Source organism: Pleurodeles waltl, chromosome 3_1 (genome assembly GCF_031143425.1).
Source record: "Pleurodeles waltl isolate 20211129_DDA chromosome 3_1, aPleWal1.hap1.20221129, whole genome shotgun sequence".
Classification (NCBI taxonomy): Eukaryota; Metazoa; Chordata; class Amphibia; order Caudata; family Salamandridae; genus Pleurodeles; species Pleurodeles waltl.
The window spans coordinates 559,475,015-559,495,775 of NC_090440.1; positions in this window are offsets into that span (position 1 = coordinate 559,475,015).

The following is a 20,761-nucleotide window of genomic DNA, read 5'->3' on the forward strand; positions in this document are numbered from 1 at the left end:
CTGCAGAATTCCAACTTGTATGAATAAAAGCTAAAGCGCCAATATATTTTTGGTGGTAGCATGCTCTGCAGAACTCCATTATCATAAGATAACAAGGATCTTTTTGTATTTTGTTGAAGCTGTTAAATGAGGCAGAGAAAGATAGGAAAATAGCCACACAGGGAGCAGGCAGAAACGATAAAGCGCCTGCAAGAGGGAGATAAAGAGGCAGGAAATGAAGGGCGGGGGGCGAGGCAGAATCCAGACTAGCAGACTTGGTGTTCGGCTGCTCCGGCAGCAGGCTCAAAGAAAAGCCTTCTCCTGTGTCTGTGTGCACGAGTTTGCGTGTGTAGTGTAGTGCGTCTATGCGCATCTTTATGGGTGGCTGTACCTTGTGCGGTCTGTGCCTAGCTGTGTATGCGTGTTTGGAGATGAATATTGAGCCTTTGTTTGCTGGGGTGCGGGGGTCGCCACACTCCCTAATACATGAATTTCCTGATAAATAGTTAGGTACAGATGCCTCCAGTCCGGCATGGTGAGATGTCTGCCGGATTTCACCAGGATGTTTTTCATACATTCAGACAAAAACACACACACACACTCTCCCTCTCGGGTTTAAACTCCTCGAAATATTTGTAATTTTACAAAATATTGTGTTTTCCCTCACTTAGTACCCCTACCAATCCGCACCCCCCCTCTTTTCACTGACCCTTAGGCCACTGCCATGCACTCTGCTTGTCATATAATCTGAAGCTCCCCCCCCCCCAATTTTACTGACCAAGCTATGCCCCTGTTTGTGTGCACCCCTTTTGTCTGTTCAGCCCGTGTCTGTATGAGAACCTGTGTTTGTCAGTGCTCATTAATGGAAGCATGATGTATTTACTGCGGAACTTTGAAACATATCTGCGTACTGTGCATTGTGAACACTAGGCAAAATGTGCAATACTACAGCACCGTAGAAGTAGGATAATTACATTCGCTACTGCGTAGTTTTCGGCTGTGGTGGCTAATCACGAATGAGCATAACTGGAGCACTGTGGAAATTAAACGCGCGTTACTAGTGTCTCATGGAAAATGTACACCACGCGCCTTACTTCAGGAGCCTAAAAACTGAGCGCGCGCTTACTTGTAGCACTATCAAAGCTGAGTAAAAACTGGGCGCCGCTTTCTTGTATCCATCAAAACTGGGTAAAATATGCATTACTGTAGCAGTATGGAAACTGCGCGAATATGTGCATTACCCTTGTGAAATCCAACTGCTTTGCTGCATCTCTGTGTGCAGACTGTACAAAATATGTTTCAAAGCAGCACATTTTTGGAAACGAACATACGTGGATTACTGAACAGTGTGAAAACTAGACAATAATGTGTATTACTGAAGCATCATTGATGTGGGCAATATTTGTAGTGCTGCATACATAGAAAATATTTGGCAAAATGTGCAGTAGTGAAACTGGACAAAAGTACATGCTATTCATTCTTTCCAAAAGAATAATTAGGGGACCCGCTGGGAATATCCCGTGTACAGTTTTGCTTAAACCCTAAAGAGCTTTGAAATATTTTGCAAGCCGAATAAACCGAAAAGGGCACAACTTGCTTCAACATTTGAGAAAAAAGTTTTGTCGGGGAACATTCAGCCTACCTCCCGCCAAACTATTTGGAATCCTTTCCTAGTTTCCAAGAATGGTAAAGGTTCATTGGACCTAAAAACTCTAAATCAAATTTACACGTTTTAATAAGAAACAAATACAAACCTCCTACATGTAAAACAAAACAATAAAAAACACAAGAGACTTCTCACTTAGGGGTAGCAGAGGGCTATTGGGCATCAATGGAGGTGGACTGCATTAAATGCCATGCAGAACTCCCAAGTTGTGAAAACTCAGGTGTAACAACTAATTAGCAACTTGGATGACATCACAGGAAGTGATGACACATGCGCTTTGACATCAGTGACAACATAAGGAGCGACATTGGTTAAATAATAAAACAATGAATGTAAAATTAATAAAATAACACCTAAACAGCACTAACGTAAACACATGGCTGACATAAGTTGTGGAGCAGCACTCCTATGTGTCGAAAGCGGTCCCGCATCAAATGAAGGAGTTTGTAGAATGGCTCCCTATGAGGGACTGTTGCCTGCTGAAGCTTTTGCAGCACCTAAGAGTCACTGTGCAGAAAGCGGAGTCCTGGGCAGAGGTGCACCTAAACGTTTAATGCTCAGACCTAGCCCTTCTCAGCAGGCATGACACATCTTGCTGCCAGAGCTGCCCATACCTCCAAATGTGTGAATTTCACTTGGGACGAGTGAGACTTAAGGTCCTTAGCACATTGTAAACTTGATTTTTTTGAAAAACATATTTTATTGAGTTATTAAATAGGAACTAGATATGTAGAGGATGTAATACAGTTCAGGCATAGAGCAACACGCATTAGTCACACCCTAGGTACAGTTCAGCATATACATAGCGTACCTACTATTCGGGAGTCGGGTTTCTGGTGACAACAGATGTACAGTCGAACAATGCAGGTGTCAAGGCTATATAAGGTAGTATATGTCCACATGACAAACTCCCCATTCCTATCCCTCATAAACAAACATATCTGCCCTACTGTCTGCACATCACAATTTTACAATTGCTGGTAATAGTTGAGTAGAGAGGGCCCGGTGCCAAATTAACAGCGAAGAATGTAGTGGTGGAGTCGGGAAGGAAAGGGGGGGGCATGAGCAATAGGAGACCCTACCTAATCCACCTCCAATCTGCATGACAGGATCAGTCACTATCCTCCCCCTGTGATTTAAAGAGTTCTAGCATGGCGTCTCACTCCATAGCTATTGCCTTTTTATGGAGCCACGGTATTCCTCTCTACGTAGCAATGAGTTCTCAGCCAACCCCCATCTCAAGACCTCCTCGCACCAACCCACCAGTAGTGGTGCAGAAGAGGACTTCAAGCTATTGCTTTCGGGGGGGGGCACACCCTCGAGGAGTCATTTATGTCCCAAGGATCATCTCCTACATGGCACTACACGCATTGCAATACTAGATAAGCATTATAAACCAACAAGGAACTGATCCCAGGCTGAAGTACCCACACCCCAACCACCCATGTGAAATAAATGTAGGATATATTCGCAAGGGCTTACCACGACACAACCTGTAATGTACAATTGTTGTATGTCACAGACCAGGAGTAAAGACTAACAAACTTACAGACCCATTACAACTTCACCCTGCCCATTCCTGGGTTAACACAATAGCCCAATAGTACAGTAGCAAAGACACTTATCTGAACCATCCACCAGGCGTGGTGGTGGGAACAACAGGATAGGCTCAATCTGCACCAGAATTCAGTTCAATAAGTCATCAGTCTGTGGTGTTACGATGGGGAAGAGTGCCATGCTTGCATTTGAGTCTGAGTCTGAGTCCACACTGTCTGAGGAGCTGGAAGACGGTTGTCGACACTGTGATCCCAGTGATGACATTGTTGCCAGGACAGCTCTCCTGCCCTCCAAGTCCTGCTGTGTGGATGGTGCCGCTGTAGAAATCGCCAGACGAGGTAGTTTGCATCGAACATGGTGAGAAAGCACACATTGCTTCCTTGAAGGGCGCTCCGTGGGAGAAAGATATTTCATGTTGGGATCATTTTGCTCTAGTCAGTCCTATGCAGCTGTTTAAGAGCTGAAGAACATGGACTTTTGGTCATGTAGCACTTTCAATCAGGTCAGAAACATGAGGGCGAAGGTGAGGCCCTCAGCACACAACTGTCTTTTTACTGCCATGAAGGAAGCACGCCTCCTTTGTACCTCCAGGGTATAATCTGGGAATGAAGACACTGTGGTTTTGTCTATTATGGAAGCCCTCTCCCTAGCCCTCTGTAGAAGACTATCACAGTCTCTGAAATTGAGAATTCATGCAATCATAGGGAGTGGGGTGTTCCAGGGGGAGGGTGTCTGGTCAGCACACGATGTGCCCGCTCCATAGCAAACAGGGCTGAAAGCCTTGGGGGGCTGGGGGGCACCAATGTCTGGAGCCAGTGTTCAACAAATTGTGTCAGGTTAAACCCTTCCACTCTCTCTGGGATGCCTATAATGCGTACATTATAGTGACATGCGCAGCCCTCCACATCCACAGCCCTAACATGGAGGGCGGTGACCTGCTTTTGGAGTTCAGAGGTTGCCATGGAGTGTGAAGCCTGCACCGGGGTCATCGCAGGCAGAGTAGTTTATGTTGTCATCACTTTTTCGGAGTTTTCAGTGATCATCTTGTAGGATCCCAAAATCAGTGAACAATGCATCAATGCAATGTTCAATTGCAGATCTAGAGTCCCGAATCTCCCGCAGTATCACATCTAGTGTATCAGATGTGGGCACAAGGTGCATAGGTGAGACACAGTCTTCAAGAGTATGGGTAGAAGAGCCATCAGAGGGGCTATGCTGGGACTGAACCCCACCGTGTTGTGGAATGTTTTGTGGATTTAGTGCACCCAACAGCAGTGTCTGTTAGAGGAGCATGGTATGTTTAGTAGTGCTGGAGGTGGCAAACTCAATTAGCCAATCTAGGCTCGAGGGATTACCAATGTGTATTCTGGGAAGCAGCTGGCGAGTTCAGGCTAGGTCCTTAGCGCCAAGTCCTAACCACTAGAGATTGCCAAGTGTTAGGTGTTGTATGCTTCCCTAAACTAGTTCAACCACGCAGCGGGTGTGCAGGGTTGGCGGAGCGCCGTCTCCTGGAATAAGGCGGAGGCCCATGCAGTGCTGGCAGGTAGAGTACGCTTTCTACTGGCAGGTTAACAGCCCCTGATGATCAGCAGGCGCCAGCGGGCCCAAAGTCTCAAACAGTGCAGAGCAAGCCCACCTCAGCTATGCCCTTCCTTTAGAGCTGGGAGGCACCGTCAGTCCCTGTAGGTCAGGGATGGCATTTAGGGTGACCACCCATCTGTAATTTTCAGGGACTGCCCATAATTTCGCCCTGCCGTCCGCTGTCCGTGATGAAAGGCTTAACGGACACCATTTGTGCGTAATTTTAGCCTTTCACCTAAAGGAAAAAATGTAATTAGGACAGATCAGTTTCCCCTGCTGGATTGAAAGGCAGGGAGTCTCCTGTGCTCTGAGGGAGGGAGGCGCAGACAGATAAGAAAAGGCCTTCTTGCCAGGGTGTCGTCTTCCCTAAATAAATGCAAATTTGTGCAACTGGTGAATCTGCAAATGTAAAGGGGCTTAGAAACTGCATTGACTTTAATTTAAGGAGTCACTTGAAGCTTTCTGATTACAAAGATATTTTCTTTTAGAGAGGTACGGTAAGAGTGGTCCAGGCTGAGCTGTTGAGTGTGTGGTTTTATTGGACTGTTATAAAAATGTTAGTACTAGGTATAAACTGTATATCATTCAAATCTCTGTTTTAGAAGGACTTTTTTTTATTTAACTAAAATGTATTTGCACATTTTGTAGCAGCCTTTATTATGATGCCTGTAATGCATGCTTAAAATAAAGACTTACACATTCACAGTTCTTTCAGGGACCTCGGTACCTCGTAGTACTAACAAACATTGGCAAAGCCAATAGGTCTCGTCTACGCAAGAGTTATTGGCTTTGCCAGTGTTATATACCAGAGTGGCTGCTGTTCAGTATGGCTAAAAGTTAGTGGCATAGTGGTGTAGAGTGGATTAGAGTGGCATAGGAACAGTGGAGTAGAGCACAGTGGTGCAGAGTAGAGTGCAGTGGGGTACAGTGCAGTTGTTTAGAGTGCATTGTCGTAGAATGCAGTGGTTTAGAGTGCAGTGGCATGGAGTGGCGTGGGGCAGAGTAAAGTGGCACAGAGTGCAGTGGAGTAGAGTGGCACACAATAGGGTGGCAGAGAGTCAGTAGTGTAGAGTGGTGCGTGGCATGCAGTGCAGAGTAGACTCGAGTGGCATAGAATGCAGTGGCATAGAGTGGTGCAGACTGGAGTAGTGTAGCATGGTGCATAGCAGAGTATAGTGCTGTAAAGTGCAGTGATGCAGAGTGGAGTTGTGCAGAGTAGAGTGGTATAGACTGCAGTGTAATAGAGTGTATTGGTGCAGAATGCAATGCAGTAGTATAGAGTAGAGTGGTGTAGAGTATAGTGACAACCAGTGCAGTGTTGCAGAGTAGAGTGTCAGAGTGCAGTGGCATATAGTGCAGTTGTTTAGTGTGCGTTGAAGTAGAGTACAGTGGTTTAGAGTGGCGTAGAGTGCAGTGGCATAGAATAGATTGTTTCAGAGTAGAGTGCAGTGGCATAGAGTGGAGAGGTGTAGGGTAGAGTGCAGTGGCATAGAATGCAGTGGCGCAGAGTGCAGTGGAGTAAAGTAGATTGTTTCACAGTAGAGTGAAGTGCCGTAGAGTGGAGAGGTGCAGGGTAGAGTGGAGTTGCACAGAGTGGAACTGAGTGTGATGGCGTAGAGTAAAGTGGTGTAGAGCGCTGTGGCATAGAGCACATTAGAGTGATGTCCAGTGTATTGATAGAGTGCAGGGGCATAGAGTTGAGTGTTACAGAATAAAGGGCACTAGCATAGAGTGTATTAGCATGGAGTGCAGTGGCATAGAGTGCAGTGTTGCAGAGTGGCATTGAGTGGAGTTGTGCGGACTAGATTGGTGTTGCCTAGACTGGAGTGGTATAGCGTGCAAAGATGCAGAGGGCAGTGGTGTAGAGAGGTATAAAGTGCATTGGCATAGAGTAGAGTGGTAGAGAGTAGAGTAGAGTAGAGAGGCATAGTGGAAAAGTAGCATAGAGTGGAGTGGAGTTAAGAAGAATGGAGAAGTGTGCAGTGTCCCACAGTGAGGTGGCATTGAGTGGTGAAAGTAGGGTGATGCAGAGTAGGGTGCAGTGGTGTGGAGTGGTGCAGAGCACAGTGGAATGGACTACAGTATGCATGGTGTGGTAATACACTGCCATTACAGACAGCACGTTTTTTATTGAAATGACCATAACATTGCTCAGACATACCGTTTTTCAAATAAAACTATACAGTGCACAGAAGATGATGTGTGGAAATTTCATCACCTAATGCAATAATTTGTTTTAATCATATAAAGTTATTTGTTTCCAGCACAGTTGAGAATTAACAAAAATGTACTTGATTTGTACTCCTAATTCTGATATATTTTGAAGTTTATTTAAATGTTGTCATGTGATAGAAAACATTATTTTCTAACCCCAGTATCCAGCAAGATTGTTGCATAAATCCTCTCACTTTGGAGTCAGAGAAAGAAAATTAAACACTAAGGGCCAGATGTAGCAAGCAGTTTTGCCCATTCTGTGTCTATGGGAAAATGTGTTCGTACATATGGCCCTAAGTTCCCACCGAAGACAGAGCCTGACATTTGACCTTGTTCTTTGAATGCACAGCAAATGTGATGAGATAAGAACAAGATTTACAGGCCTGTTTACAGAAAGAGAGCACTCAGAAATATACTGTAAATAAGGTTTGGGCAAGGGAAGGGATGAACTCAAGCTGCATAGCCTAAAACAAAAGAAAAGCCAGCAAATCGAAAGCAACTAAATGTGAGTTGCAAACCACAAAGCCAATGGCAAACAACAGGCGGAATGCATTCCTAAGGAAGTTCTATTAATGTACTTAAAGTGACGGCTGTAAGATACTTTGTGGGGAAAGGCCAGTATTTTATTAAAGTCAGTATCTTGCAGAGGTTTGGCCACATCGGTCACCCACGTAGTATGACAAGAAGACCTGGGGTGGTCTCAGTGTTGCAGGAAAGGTCTGTACACCCATTCTATCAGTTTGCCACCAGCCCCTATAGTGTAGAGCTTCTGCCCCACCTCATGTAGGGTTAGTGCTAGGTGGCAGACATGAAATAGGTAATTTAATGATTGTTTAAGGTGGTTGTAAGTAAGGAGTTGACCAGGGTGAAGATGGTAGTCTGCCACAAGGGTTTGGAAATTTAGTAGCTCGCCATCCAGAAACAAATCCGCCAATTTTCAGACACCCTCAGCATGCCACTGATCGTGTTGCTCTGAGCCCAGCTGTCCTGTGCGAGCGGGAAGGTTTAGCAAAGGTAGTGCAGGAGACAGGGCTTCTTTGTGTCAGTGAGTTTACAGGTTCTAGCAAGGCATGAGAAAGCTGTGCATGATAACCTTGGATGGTGATCCGTAGAATGGTCAGTAGGAAACAATGAGCAGTGCAGTAATCCCTCCTTAAATTTCTTTATGGATAAACCCCATCTCATGCGCGGGTGGGCAGAAAGTCAGCGAGCCACCCATTGGACTTGTGCAGCTGAATAATAGCGTTCTAAGTCCGGAAGTCCTAATCCACCTGCAGTCACGGGTAACTTTAGAGTGGAAAGAGCTACCTGATGGCGCCCCAGCGACCAAATCAGATGTTTGGCAAGTCTGAGGAAGGAAAGAAGGACGAGTAGGGCAAGGTTTGCAAAATAATACTATTAACGGGGTAGCACACCATCTTCACTAGTGCCACGTGGACCACTACAGAAAGCAGAAGAGAAGACCAAAAAGCAAACAGGACTCGGAGGGACCGTGACGCTCTGCTGAGATTTCCATCCTGCAAATCAGAGGGAGAATGGTAGGTATGAATGACTAGGAATCGAAAGGTAACTGATTCCCAGTTCAATCTGAGGTCTAATTGTATACAAAGGGGAAAACAGTGCCATATGTTAAAGAAACACTAATTACTTTTAAAATGTTTACATTTTGTTTGTGCAGTTTACATCCCATATATTTTGAAGATTCTATGTGTACTTGTCACCTGGGGATAACCCAGATCACTTGTTTGCTTTTGCTCAATTTCAAAACCATTTTAAGACATGGACAAAGCGGGCAATTGCCTTGCGCAACCTTGAAAGGGGTCTGGCCCCTGCTAACCCTTCACATGCATGAACAGCAGACCATTGCACCACAAGAGTTTGCCAAGGTGGGTGGGTGCTGCTTGTTCAACCACCTGACAGTGCCTCTTCTGTTTCTCTCCTGTCTGTGGAGACAACACCCCAGGTACCCAATACTTTCCGATAGTCTTGGTGGACCCATCTTGTCTGATTTTAGGAATTGTCCCCCCCTGTTCTTGTCTTCCTTATTTATCCGGTTCTTAACAACCACCTCCCATTTGATCTCGATTTCATCCTCCTATTTTATTTTCTTTGATTGGTAGTTCGGCTCCCAGTTCTGAGGTAAATGTAGAGTCCCAGACATACACTCTAGTGCTGTGAGGCTACAGACAATTTGTGTGTACCTCACAACCTGACATAAGGTGTGAGACTGTCGCCCACACCACCTGCCCTGTCTTAATACATTTTTTGTAGGTTGAAAGTCCATGGGCGGTTGGGGTGTGTTGGAAAATGGGTTATTGGTAGGGCAGTCCTTCTTCTCCTTGTAGTTCTTTCTTCTTGAAATTTGGTGGGGATCTGAGGCGTGGGTGCAGGTCTGCCAGTTTTATCCTTGCTCCTGGGTGAAAAGCAGGGGGGCCCTGGTTCTCCAATCAGGGACAGGGTCGTCCCCCTGTGATGACCACTTCCTGGGAAGTGTGGCAAAAATCCATCCCAGAAGGCAACAGTCTCTAAAAATCCAAAATGGATGAATCTGATTTTTGGAGGAGAGATCTGGCTGAACCCACCCACTGGTGTGGCTAAAAATCATAAACACACCCCTCTCCTGCCCTCTCCTAATCTAATCAAGGGGGCACCTAGCTGTCTGGGGTTGCAGGATGTGGGGGTGTTGCTGGGTGCTCCAGATGTCCCTCTCTGCCTTTGAAGACCAGTTTGGCAGCCCTCCCCCTTCCTGCTTCCCCATCTGCTGAGGGGAGATTCTCTCCCCCAAGCACATTCCTTTGTGTAAAGCCAGGCCACTTCACACCTCATTAAAGTGGCCTGGCAGAAGCTGCTGCAGGCTGGCCAATCAGAGCACAGCAGCAAAAACAATGCAGAGCTGAAATTGGCAACTTTTTAGGTAAAGTCTAAACTTTTTACCTGCACTAGTTATATTAAATCCAACAACTGGAAGTTGTGGGATTTATTATAACAATCAATTTGATACCAAATTCTTGGTATGTAACATTTAAGGAGACTTTAAAATTTAAAATAAAGTCTGCCCATTCTAGCCTATGAAGGCCATTTACTTCAATGAGGGAAAAACGAATTTGGCTGTTTTTACCTCATCAGGGCTTATAAATCTATTTTTATAAAGTCCCTGCTTATAGTTACATGGCACCCAGCCCTAGGGGCACATAGGGCACACCTTAGGGGTGACTTATATGTAAAAATAAGGTAGTTTAAAACTTTGGAAGTACCTTTAATTCCAAAGTCGAATTTGCATATAACTTTAATTTAAAAGCAGCCAGCAAGGCAGGCTTGCTTTTAAAATGACACTGGGCACCTCAGCAATGCACCTAGGTGTGCACCACCTATGCTGTGGTCCCTAAACCTACATGCCCTACCATATACTAGGGACTTATAGGTAGGTTAACTTAGCCAATTATAATTAGCCTAATTTGCATATCCATTTTACACAGAGCACTGGCCCTGGGACTGGTAAGCAGTACCCAGGGCACAGCCAAGAGTCAGTAACCACCAGTACCTATCCAGAAAGAGTGGGGGTGATCAGGCAAAAAAAAGGACTTTCCTACACTGCCCCCCCCCCCCAGATGAAAGGTGATGGGTACTAACCTACACCCTGGTAGTCCTCATCAGCTAAGTGGAAAAACCTGGAAAGGCCATCTGCATTGGCATGAGCAGTCCCAGGTCTGTGCTCCACTGTGAAGTCCATCCCCTGTAGGGAAATGGACCACCTTAACAGTTTAGGGTTCTCCCCCCTCATCTGCATCAACCATCTGAGAGGTCTGTGGTCAGTTTGTACACAGAAGTGAGTGCCAAACAAGTAAGGCCTCAACTTCTTCAGGGACCAAACCACAGCAAAGGCCTCCCTCTCAATGGCACTCCATTTTTTCTCTCTGGGGAGTAGTCGCCTGCTGATGAAGGCAACTGGGTGATCATGGCCCTCTTCATTAACTTGTGCTAACACTGCCCCAATCCCTTCCTCTGAAGCATCTGTTTGCACTACAAACTCCTTGCTATAGTCAGGGGCCAGTAACACTGGTGCTGAACACATAGCCTGTTTTAGGGTGTCAAAAGCTTTCTGACACTCTGGGGTCCAAATGACCTTCTTGGGTTGTTTCTTGGAGGTAAGCTCAGTCAGAGGGGCCACTATGGTCCCAAAATTCTGAACAAACCTCCTGTAATACCCAGTCAGGCCAAGAAAGGCCCTGACCTGAGTCTGGGTTTTTGGAGCCTCCCAATCCAGGATAGTCTGGATCTTGGGCTGGAGAGGTTGTACATGGCCTCCACCAACAAGGTGGCCCAGGTACACAACAGAACTTTGCCCTATCTGGCACTTGCTTGCCTTGATAGTCAGGCCTGCTTGAAGCAGGGCCTGAAGCACTTCCTTCAGGTGGACCAGGTGGTCCCTCCAGGTGGAACTAAATACAGCTATATCATCCAGATAAGCTGCACTAAAAGATTCCAACCCAGATACGACTCTATTCACCAACCGTTGGAAGGTGGCAGGAGCATTTTTCATCCCAAAGGGCATCACCTTGAACTGAAAGTGGCCCTCTGGTGTGGAAAATGCTGACCTCTCCTTAGCTCTTGGACTTAAGGCAATCTGCCAATATCCTGAGGTCAGATCAAATGTGCTCAGGAATTTGGCAGCCCCCAACCTGTCAATGAGCTCATCAGCTCTAGGTATGGGGTGAGCATCAGTCCTAGTGACTGCATTTAGACCTCTGTAGTCCACACAGAATCTTAATTCTTTCTTCCCACCTTGGGGATTAGCTTTGGGTACCAGTACCACTGGACTGGACCAAGGACTATCAGAGGGCTCAATTACCTTCAGGTCCAACATCTTAGCCACTTCAGCTTTGATGTTGGCCTTGACCTGGTCAGACAGCCTGTACAGCTTGTTCTTGACAGGCAAGCTGTCACCAGTGTCAACATCATGGACACACCAATTGGTGAGTCCAGGGGTCAGGGAGAACAGACTAGCAAACTGTCCCAAGACTTGCTTACAGTCTTGTTGTTGCTGATCTGTCAGTTTGGGAGAGAGTACCACTCCCTCCACTGACCCATCTTTTTCCTTTGAGGATAGGAGGTCTGGCAGAGGTTCACCCTCCTCCTCCTTCCCTTCATCAGTGACCATCAGCATGGTCATGTCTGCCCTGTCCTGGTGGGGTTTCATCCTATTAACATGCAGGATCCTGTGAGGATTCCTGGGGGTGCCAAGGTCCACCAAGTAGGTGACCTCACCTTTTTTCTCTAGGATTGGATAGGGCCCAGTCCATTTGGCCTGTAGTGCCCTAGGAGCCATGGGCTCCAAAACCCACACCAGCTGTCCTGGGTGATACTCAGGCATGGTAGCCTTTTGATCATGCCAGAGCTTCATGAGCTCCTGACTGGCCTCCAGGTTCCTGCTTGCCTTCTTCATATACTCAGCCATGCGAGACCGCAGGCCTAGTACATAATCCAGCACATTCTCCTTGGCTTCCTTGAGAGGCTTTTCCCAAGACTCTCTCACCAAGCACAATGGGCCTCTTACAGGGTGCCCAAACAGTAACTCAAAGGGGCTGAATCCAACCCCCTTCTGTGGCACCTCCCTGTAGGCAAACAGCAGGCATGGGAGGAGGACATCCCACCTCCTCCTGAGTTTGTCAGACAAACCCATGATCATGCCCTTCAGGGTCTTATTGAATCTTTCCACTAGACCATTGGTCTGTGGATGGTAGGGTGTGCTGAACTTATAAGTAACACCACACTCCTCCCACATGGCTTTCAGATAGGCTGACATAAAGTTTGTGCCCCTATCTGAGACCACCTCCTTTGGGAATCCCACTCTGGTGAACACACCAAGTAGGGCCCTAGCCACTGTGGGTGCAGTGATTGTCCGGAGGGGTATTGCCTCAGGGTACCTGGTGGCATGGTCCACTACCACCACAATGTACCTGTTACCTGAAGCAGTCGGTGGGTCTAGGGGACCAACAATGTCAATCCCCACCCTCTCAAAGGGAGTCCCAACCACTGGCAGTGGAATTAAGGGAGCCTTTGGCTTGCCCCCTGTCTTGCCACTGGCTTGACAGGTGACACAGGAGCTGCAAAACTCCCTGACTTTTTCTGACATTTCTGGCCAAAAAAAATGGTTGACCAGCCTGTTCCAGGTCTTGGTCTGTCCCAAATGACCAGCTAAGGGGATATCATGGCTTAAGGTAAGGAGGAATTCTCTATACTTTTGGGGGACCACTACTCTCCTAGTAGCCCCTTCTTTAAGGGTCCTAGCCTCAATGTAGAGAACTCCATCCTCCCAGTAAACCTTGTGGGTACCACTGGTATCCCCTTGTTCTTGCCTGGCAGCAGTCTGCCTCAGGCCCTCAAGAGTGGGACACTCTCTTTGTCCCTGGCACAAATCTTCTCTGGTGGGCCCACCTGCCCCTTGCAGTTCTGCCAAGTCAGGCAGAGTTTGCAGGGAAGGTGTCCCTCCCTCAGAGTTCAGATCCTCCCCCTCAGGGTTGGATTCTTCCTGACCCTCTGTACTTGTTGGGGCTGGCAAGCCAGACCCAGTGCTCTTTCTCTTTTTCTTGGAGGCTTGGCCGATTGTTCCAGGGTCCAAGTGTCCAGCATTTCCCTGTTGTGCTGCCTGTGACCTGGTCACAGCACACACCCATTCAGGGAGGTCCAGCATCTGTGCATGGACCCTTCTCTCCACTTCTGACCATTCAGATGCTTCAAGATCATTTCCCAGCAGACACTCTACTGGGAGGGCAGGAGCTACAGCTACTTTTTTAGGGCCAGTCACACCTCCCCATTCCAGACTCACCATAGCCATGGGATGGAGTTTGGTTCTGCTATCTGCATAAGTCACCTGGTGGAAGACACCAGGTAAGACCTGCTCTGGAGAAACCAGCTTTTCTGTGACCATTGTCACACTGGCTCCTGTATCTCTCAGAGCTTCCACTTCAGTCCCATTGACTTTAGGCCTCTGCCTATACCTCTGCATGATGGGAGGTAAGGTGGCCATAGTTGCAATGTCCACCCCACCCACGGATACTAAGGTGACTTCAGTGTACCCTGATTCCACCCCTGGGCCAACTTCCACCCCCAACCCTACACTAGCAATCCCCTGGGATTGCCCACCAGTGGGGGGCTTCTTGGTGCAGATAGCATCTCCTCTTTTATGTCCTGGCTGATAACAGTCAAAACACTTGCCGGCCTTAGCAAGCTCCTGAAACCTTCCTGCTTTAGCAGGATCAAAATTCTTTCCCTGATACCCTTTCCCTTTAAAAGTGAATTGGCTCGGGGCTCCCCCTCCCTGAGAAGTTTTTGGGGACTCTTGTGAGGACTCTTTGGGTTTTTTGTCATCTTTCCCTTGGTTCTTCCCCTGAGAAGAACCATGTCCTCCCTTTTTCTGATCACCCCCTGGGGGTCTCTGGTTAACTCTAGTTCTTAACCAGTCATCTGCTGCCTCCCCCAGCTCTCTGGGGTTGGTCAACCTAGAGTCTACTAGATACTGGCGGAGCCTCTCTTGGACACAATTAGTTAGAAGGTGCTCCCTCATAATCAAATTGTACAGCCCCTCAAAGGTACTTACCCTGTTGCCCTGTATCCAGCCCTCCAGTGCTTTCACTGAAATGTCCACAAAGTCCACCCAGGACTGGGTGCTTGTCTTTTGGGTGTCCCTAAACTTAAGCCTATACTGCTCTGGGGTTAGACCAAACTTCTTAGTCAAGCAACTCTTCATACTGGGGTATGAGTCTGCATCCTCCCCACTCATGGTTAGGAGCCTATCCCTCCCAGAGTTGGGAACTAACTCCCAAAGGAGTGAACCCCAGTACTGAGGCTTGACTTTCCTCATCTGGAGGGCCCTCTCAAAGGCCCCCAGCCACTTATCTATGTCATCCCCCTCCACATAGGCAGGAACCACCCCTTTGGGTAATCTGGGGGCAAAACCCCCACCCAGGGACACCTCAGTTTCTTTCTCGCTGCTTCCATCTTTTTTTTCTTTGCTTGCCCACTTTTTCTTTTCTAGGGCAAGCTTCTCTGCCTCCAAAGCTATGTAGGCTAGCTGGGCTTCCAGCTCTCTTTCCCTAATGGATGGGTTCTCTCCTCCTGAAAGGACCCTCTTCCTACCACTAGCTTTGGGTCTGCCCCTAGTGACTGTGTCCAGTGAGGACCGTTCCTCCTCTTCCTCACTTGGGGTCTGATGCCTTTCCTCCCCTGACTGGTTAGAGTTAGCATCATCCTCTTTTGGTTCCTCCTCTGGAGCTTCCTCTGTCTCTACCTCTTGGGCCTCAGCCCATGCTGTCAGGGATTTAATCAGGATTTCCTTCCTGAGATTAGTGGTTGCAGGCAACCCCCTCTCAATACACAACCCCCTAAGCTGGACTACTGTCAGTGTGGGTAGGCTAGCCAGATCAAGCTCCATGGTTCCCTAGTTTTGTGTCAACAAAAACTTTTTGCAAAAATTGGAAACAAGAATTTAGAAAAAATTACAAAAATTCAATAATTGAAATTAATCCAAATTAATAAAAAAAAAAAAAAATTAAAATTAAAAATTAAAAACAATTTTTGCACTAGGACAATTTAAAGGATTTTTAATTTGTTTTATCTAAAACTGTAACGTGATATTGAACACAAGTACAGGATCCCGTCGCTGCTTCCAATTATGTTGGAAAATGGGTTATTGGTAGGGCAGTCCTTCTTCTCCTTGTAGTTCTTTCTTCTTGAAATTTGGTGGGGATCTGAGGCGTGGGTGCAGGTCTGCCAGTTTTATCCTTGCTCCTGGGTGAAAAGCAGGGGGGCCCTGGTTCTCCAATCAGGGACAGGGTCGTCCCCCTGTGATGACCACTTCCTGGGAAGTGTGGCAAAAATCCATCCCAGAAGGCAACAGTCTCTAAAAATCCAAAATGGATGAATCTGATTTTTGGAGGAGAGATCTGGCTGAACCCACCCACTGGTGTGGCTAAAAATCATAAACACACCCCTCTCCTGCCCTCTCCTAATCTAATCAAGGGGGCACCTAGCTGTCTGGGGTTGCAGGATGTGGGGGTGTTGCTGGGTGCTCCAGATGTCCCTCTCTGCCTTTGAAGACCAGTTTGGCAGCCCTCCCCCTTCCTGCTTCCCCATCTGCTGAGGGGAGATTCTCTCCCCCAAGCACATTCCTTTGTGTAAAGCCAGGCCACTTCACACCTCATTAAAGTGGCCTGGCAGAAGCTGCTGCAGGCTGGCCAATCAGAGCACAGCAGCAAAAACAATGCAGAGCTGAAATTGGCAACTTTTTAGGTAAAGTCTAAACTTTTTACCTGCACTAGTTATATTAAATCCAACAACTGGAAGTTGTGGGATTTATTATAACAATCAATTTGATACCAAATTCTTGGTATGTAACATTTAAGGAGACTTTAAAATTTAAAATAAAGTCTGCCCATTCTAGCCTATGAAGGCCATTTACTTCAATGAGGGAAAAACGAATTTGGCTGTTTTTACCTCACCAGGGCTTATAAATCTATTTTTATAAAGTCCCTGCTTATAGTTACATGGCACCCAGCCCTAGGGGCACATAGGGCACACCTTAGGGGTGACTTATATGTAAAAATAAGGTAGTTTAAAACTTTGGAAGTACCTTTAATTCCAAAGTCGAATTTGCATATAACTTTAATTTAAAAGCAGCCAGCAAGGCAGGCTTGCTTTTAAAATGACACTGGGCACCTCAGCAATGCACCTAGGTGTGCACCACCTATGCTGTGGTCCCTAAACCTACATGCCCTACCATATACTAGGGACTTATAGGTAGGTTAACTTAGCCAATTATAATTAGCCTAATTTGCATATCCATTTTACACAGAGCACTGGCCCTGGGACTGGTAAGCAGTACCCAGGGCACAGCCAAGAGTCAGTAACCACCAGTACCTATCCAGAAAGAGTGGGGGTGATCAGGCAAAAAAAAGGACTTTCCTACAGGGTGAGACAGATGTTTTTGTTTCCTTAAGGTTAATTGCCTTATTGTTTCCCAAAATGTTTGCCAGGGGTTTTAAAATGTTCAGAAACATAATCAACATTTTGTTGTTACTTTCTCTTTAAGAAAGATTTGGTAGATTTGGGTAGGGTTGATGGTCCTGACACAGTGCTGAAGGGTATTCATTTACTACTGAACAAGGACGTAATGTGACACCTGAATGTAGCATACCAGGAGGCAATCACAAAAAGACCACAGTGAATAAATAGTGTTTTATTAAAAAAAAGTAGATAAATGCACTGATAACATAGTGAGTCATGGCCTCTCTTGGGTGTCTGTAAAACTGACGTTTGTCCTTGAATTTATGTCCTGAATCTTGACCCTTTGTCCTGAATTTTTGACAGTCCTATCCAGAATTTGCCTCAATGCCAGGTGGTCACCCTAAAGGCATTGCAGTGGCCTGTGCAGTTCCGTCACTGGGGGGCTAGGGCTCAAAATAATCACTGCTGACAAAGGGGTGGGCAGGGGAGCCAGTCATCACCAAACCACAGGATCTCCTCTCCGTGCACTGCCCCACCCGGGTTTTGAATCAATGCAGGCCCAGAGATGGCCGCCGGGTATGCAGCAGGCTAGGCCACCAGTCACGTAGCTAAGAGGGCCAGGAAACTTCAGTAAACTTCAGCCTGTACAGAGGTGTCCCATGTGAGCCTCCAAGGTATATGCACCAACAGTCAGCTGCACCAGATCCGTGCTAGTGGGGTAAGCCGGAATTTAGACATATGCTCCGACTAGGCCGAGGAAGGGGGGGCACCGTCAACCTCTCTTCCCCTGTTGTCGCCGAATCACACTGCAGACAGGGCCCACGTCTCCGGGACTCAAACAACCCAGTGGAAGTCCTTTCTCACCTTGTGGGCTCCGCCACATCCCCTCCAGCAGTCCAGGTCACTCCAGCCGCACCACCCTCGCCCGTCGCGGCCAGGTGCAAAATTGATACTTCAACTCCGGACCGACACGGTGCAGAGAGACCAGTAGTTCCAAGTTGCTTATCCTTGCTTAAATGGTGTGATGTTAGATCTGCAAAGCACTACACCAATTCCATACCACGTTCAAAACAAAGTTCCTAATCGTTATGGCACACAAGAACAAGGAAATGGTGAGCAAATGGATTTCATTTAATTGGTCTGATCTTCCTGCAAAGACATCAATGCTTAGGATGTTGTGGCAATCTACAAGGGATGTACCAATGTACTCACACCTGTATTAAGACACATACACTTGGACAATAAATGCCTTCTACATTTCTTACCCGAGACTATAACATGACTCTCTGCCGGGCGTTATTGGATAGACATCTCCTTTGATACCACACTATCTTTTTGGATCCTATGGGATCTTGGAAATAATCTTCTTGGACGGAATTCAGCTGTGTTGCCCGCTACTTGATGGTTGATGAGTTAAGGCTCTCTCATGTTGCAGGTGATCTTCAACTTACCATTTAAATGCAGAAGGCCGTCTGGGCGCTTTTCAACACACTATGCAGGCACGCTATCATTCACACTAAGGGCCAACCCACTTTTCAGAAGCAACTATTAATTTCTATTCTCACTCCCCTTTTTCAGTGAAACAGAATGACAAAGGCATGATTTTCACATCAAAATGGCTTCAAAAGGCTCGTTTTTATTGCACAAATACACACAAGGTAGATTGATTCACGTTTTTATTCCACATTTAGAAAATATAATGAATGACAGATCAGAACATCAAATAAAGAAAGAGGAGAACATTGCACCCCAATGTAGCACTGGCCCGAACGAGGACGCCACAGGATCTTCCTGTGAAATAAAAATACGTCAATTACAGTTTAGAAGTAAACTTTTGCTGATTAATGAATGCTAATAAATCCTCCTTTTGTAATAAAAAGACCAACTCAGAATAAGCTAATGCTGATGAAAGTGCAAGAGATGGCAGACCTTCTGCCCAGACGCCTACTGCTCAAACTTTACATCTCCCTCTGCATGCTGAGAAAAATATATTTGTGGGTTTGTGTAAATGGTGTAATTTGCCTTAAAGGTTCTGCATAATCTGGGGACGGTGTATCTTGGACAGGGGGACGCTTTGTTGCTGAAACCCTGAAAGACATCTTCAACCCGCATGCACTACCACACCTATCAGGACTCTAAAAGACCTTTGGTGGGCTGGGGCCGAATTTAGGCTGTGGCCCACTGCAGAAGGAGTCCAGCATCCATTCAGCTGCCTCTTAAAAACACAAACTGTTCGACTCTGCCATTCCCAACCAGCAAGCATGCAGCAATTCATCGTCTTCCTCCTCACTCAGAAGCAGCACCATGAATTCCCTACCTGGATGTGAAGCAAACATGTGACAGACTAGGGCAGACAGCACAACTGGTATCTCATCAGAGCTATCTCTCCGATTACCAGGTTCAAGCATTAGATAGCAGAACTGGCCCTTAAGTGACAAGAACACTTGGGGACTTTTTATTAAGGAACTGTGATTCTGAAGCCTTGGAGTGGGAGGAGCAGTGGCGTAGCGTAGGGGGGTGCAGGGGGGGCCGGCCACACCGGGCGCAGCATCTTGGAAGAGACTAAATCCACGGGTTAGGGGGCGCAAATTACTTGCCTTGCCCCGGGTTAGGGGGCGCAAATTACTTGCCTTGCCCCGGGTGCTGACAACCCACGCTACGCCACTGGGGAGGAGTACCCCAGGTTGTGCAGATCCAATAACATGAAACCAATGGCTGTAGACCTCCCCCACAGCCGCTGCCCTCTTGTATATCGCATGTGCCCTGCGCACAGTCTCACCTCTGAAATCAACCAGGTTGTCGTCCCAAGCCGTGAGCACGAGGCTGAGAGCGCGCTGCTGCTGTGGATCCAGAGCACTCAGTTGCTGCGGGGTGATGGCGGCAGCTTGGTGATAATTAAACATCTGCAGCTTGGAAGCACTGAAGACCACCTAGGGAAGAAATCATATTAGTTATAACAGATAGGTCAGAGAAACTCTTCGTTCTTTTAAGTTACTTGTTTATTTTTAAGAAATCAGTTATGTTGATGTTATGGTAATGGTACTGAGTAAGCATACATTTCTTAGAATCAAAACAACCAAATCAGCATCATAGGGTGCAAGTAGCACTAAAATTACTGATTAAAAAGCCAGATTTTCCTCTTTTTTTTAAAAAAGGGCAGTGAGTTCCAAAGCTCATTGCAGCGATAAAGAACACTCTTTCACAAAGCACACTGATCTAGACCTGTGGGAATGATAAAAGAAACTGGTTGCCAACGCAAATTTCTGATGGGACTTAGGGCCCGATGTACGACGCCATTTTGCAGTTTCAAAAGCCAAATTGAACCTTTTGTGACCCCAAAATGGCCTTTCTAATGTAATACTGACTCGCACAATAGGCATTGCAACTCGCAATTAGGAAGGGGTGTTCCAAGGGCGTCCCTTCCTAACTGCGGGTCCCAGTGGCATGTATGATTCTTTTGTGACCACATTTGCAGTTGCAAAACAATCACAGGTACCACTAATTTCAAACTGGTGGTAACCCATTCGCAAATGGGAAGGAGTCCAGTGTGAACTGATGCAAAAATATATTTTCAGAGCAGGTAGTGGTAGTGGTACCACAGACACTGCCTACTCTGAAAAAATGAAAAGAAAACTTTTCAATTTTTTGTTTGAAATGCATCCTGTTTTTCTTTAAGGAAGAGCAGTTTGAAGATAGCTCTCTTGAGCATGGGTAGCCTGTGGACAGAAGTTAGGCTAGCAAACACATGGGATTCTGACAGAA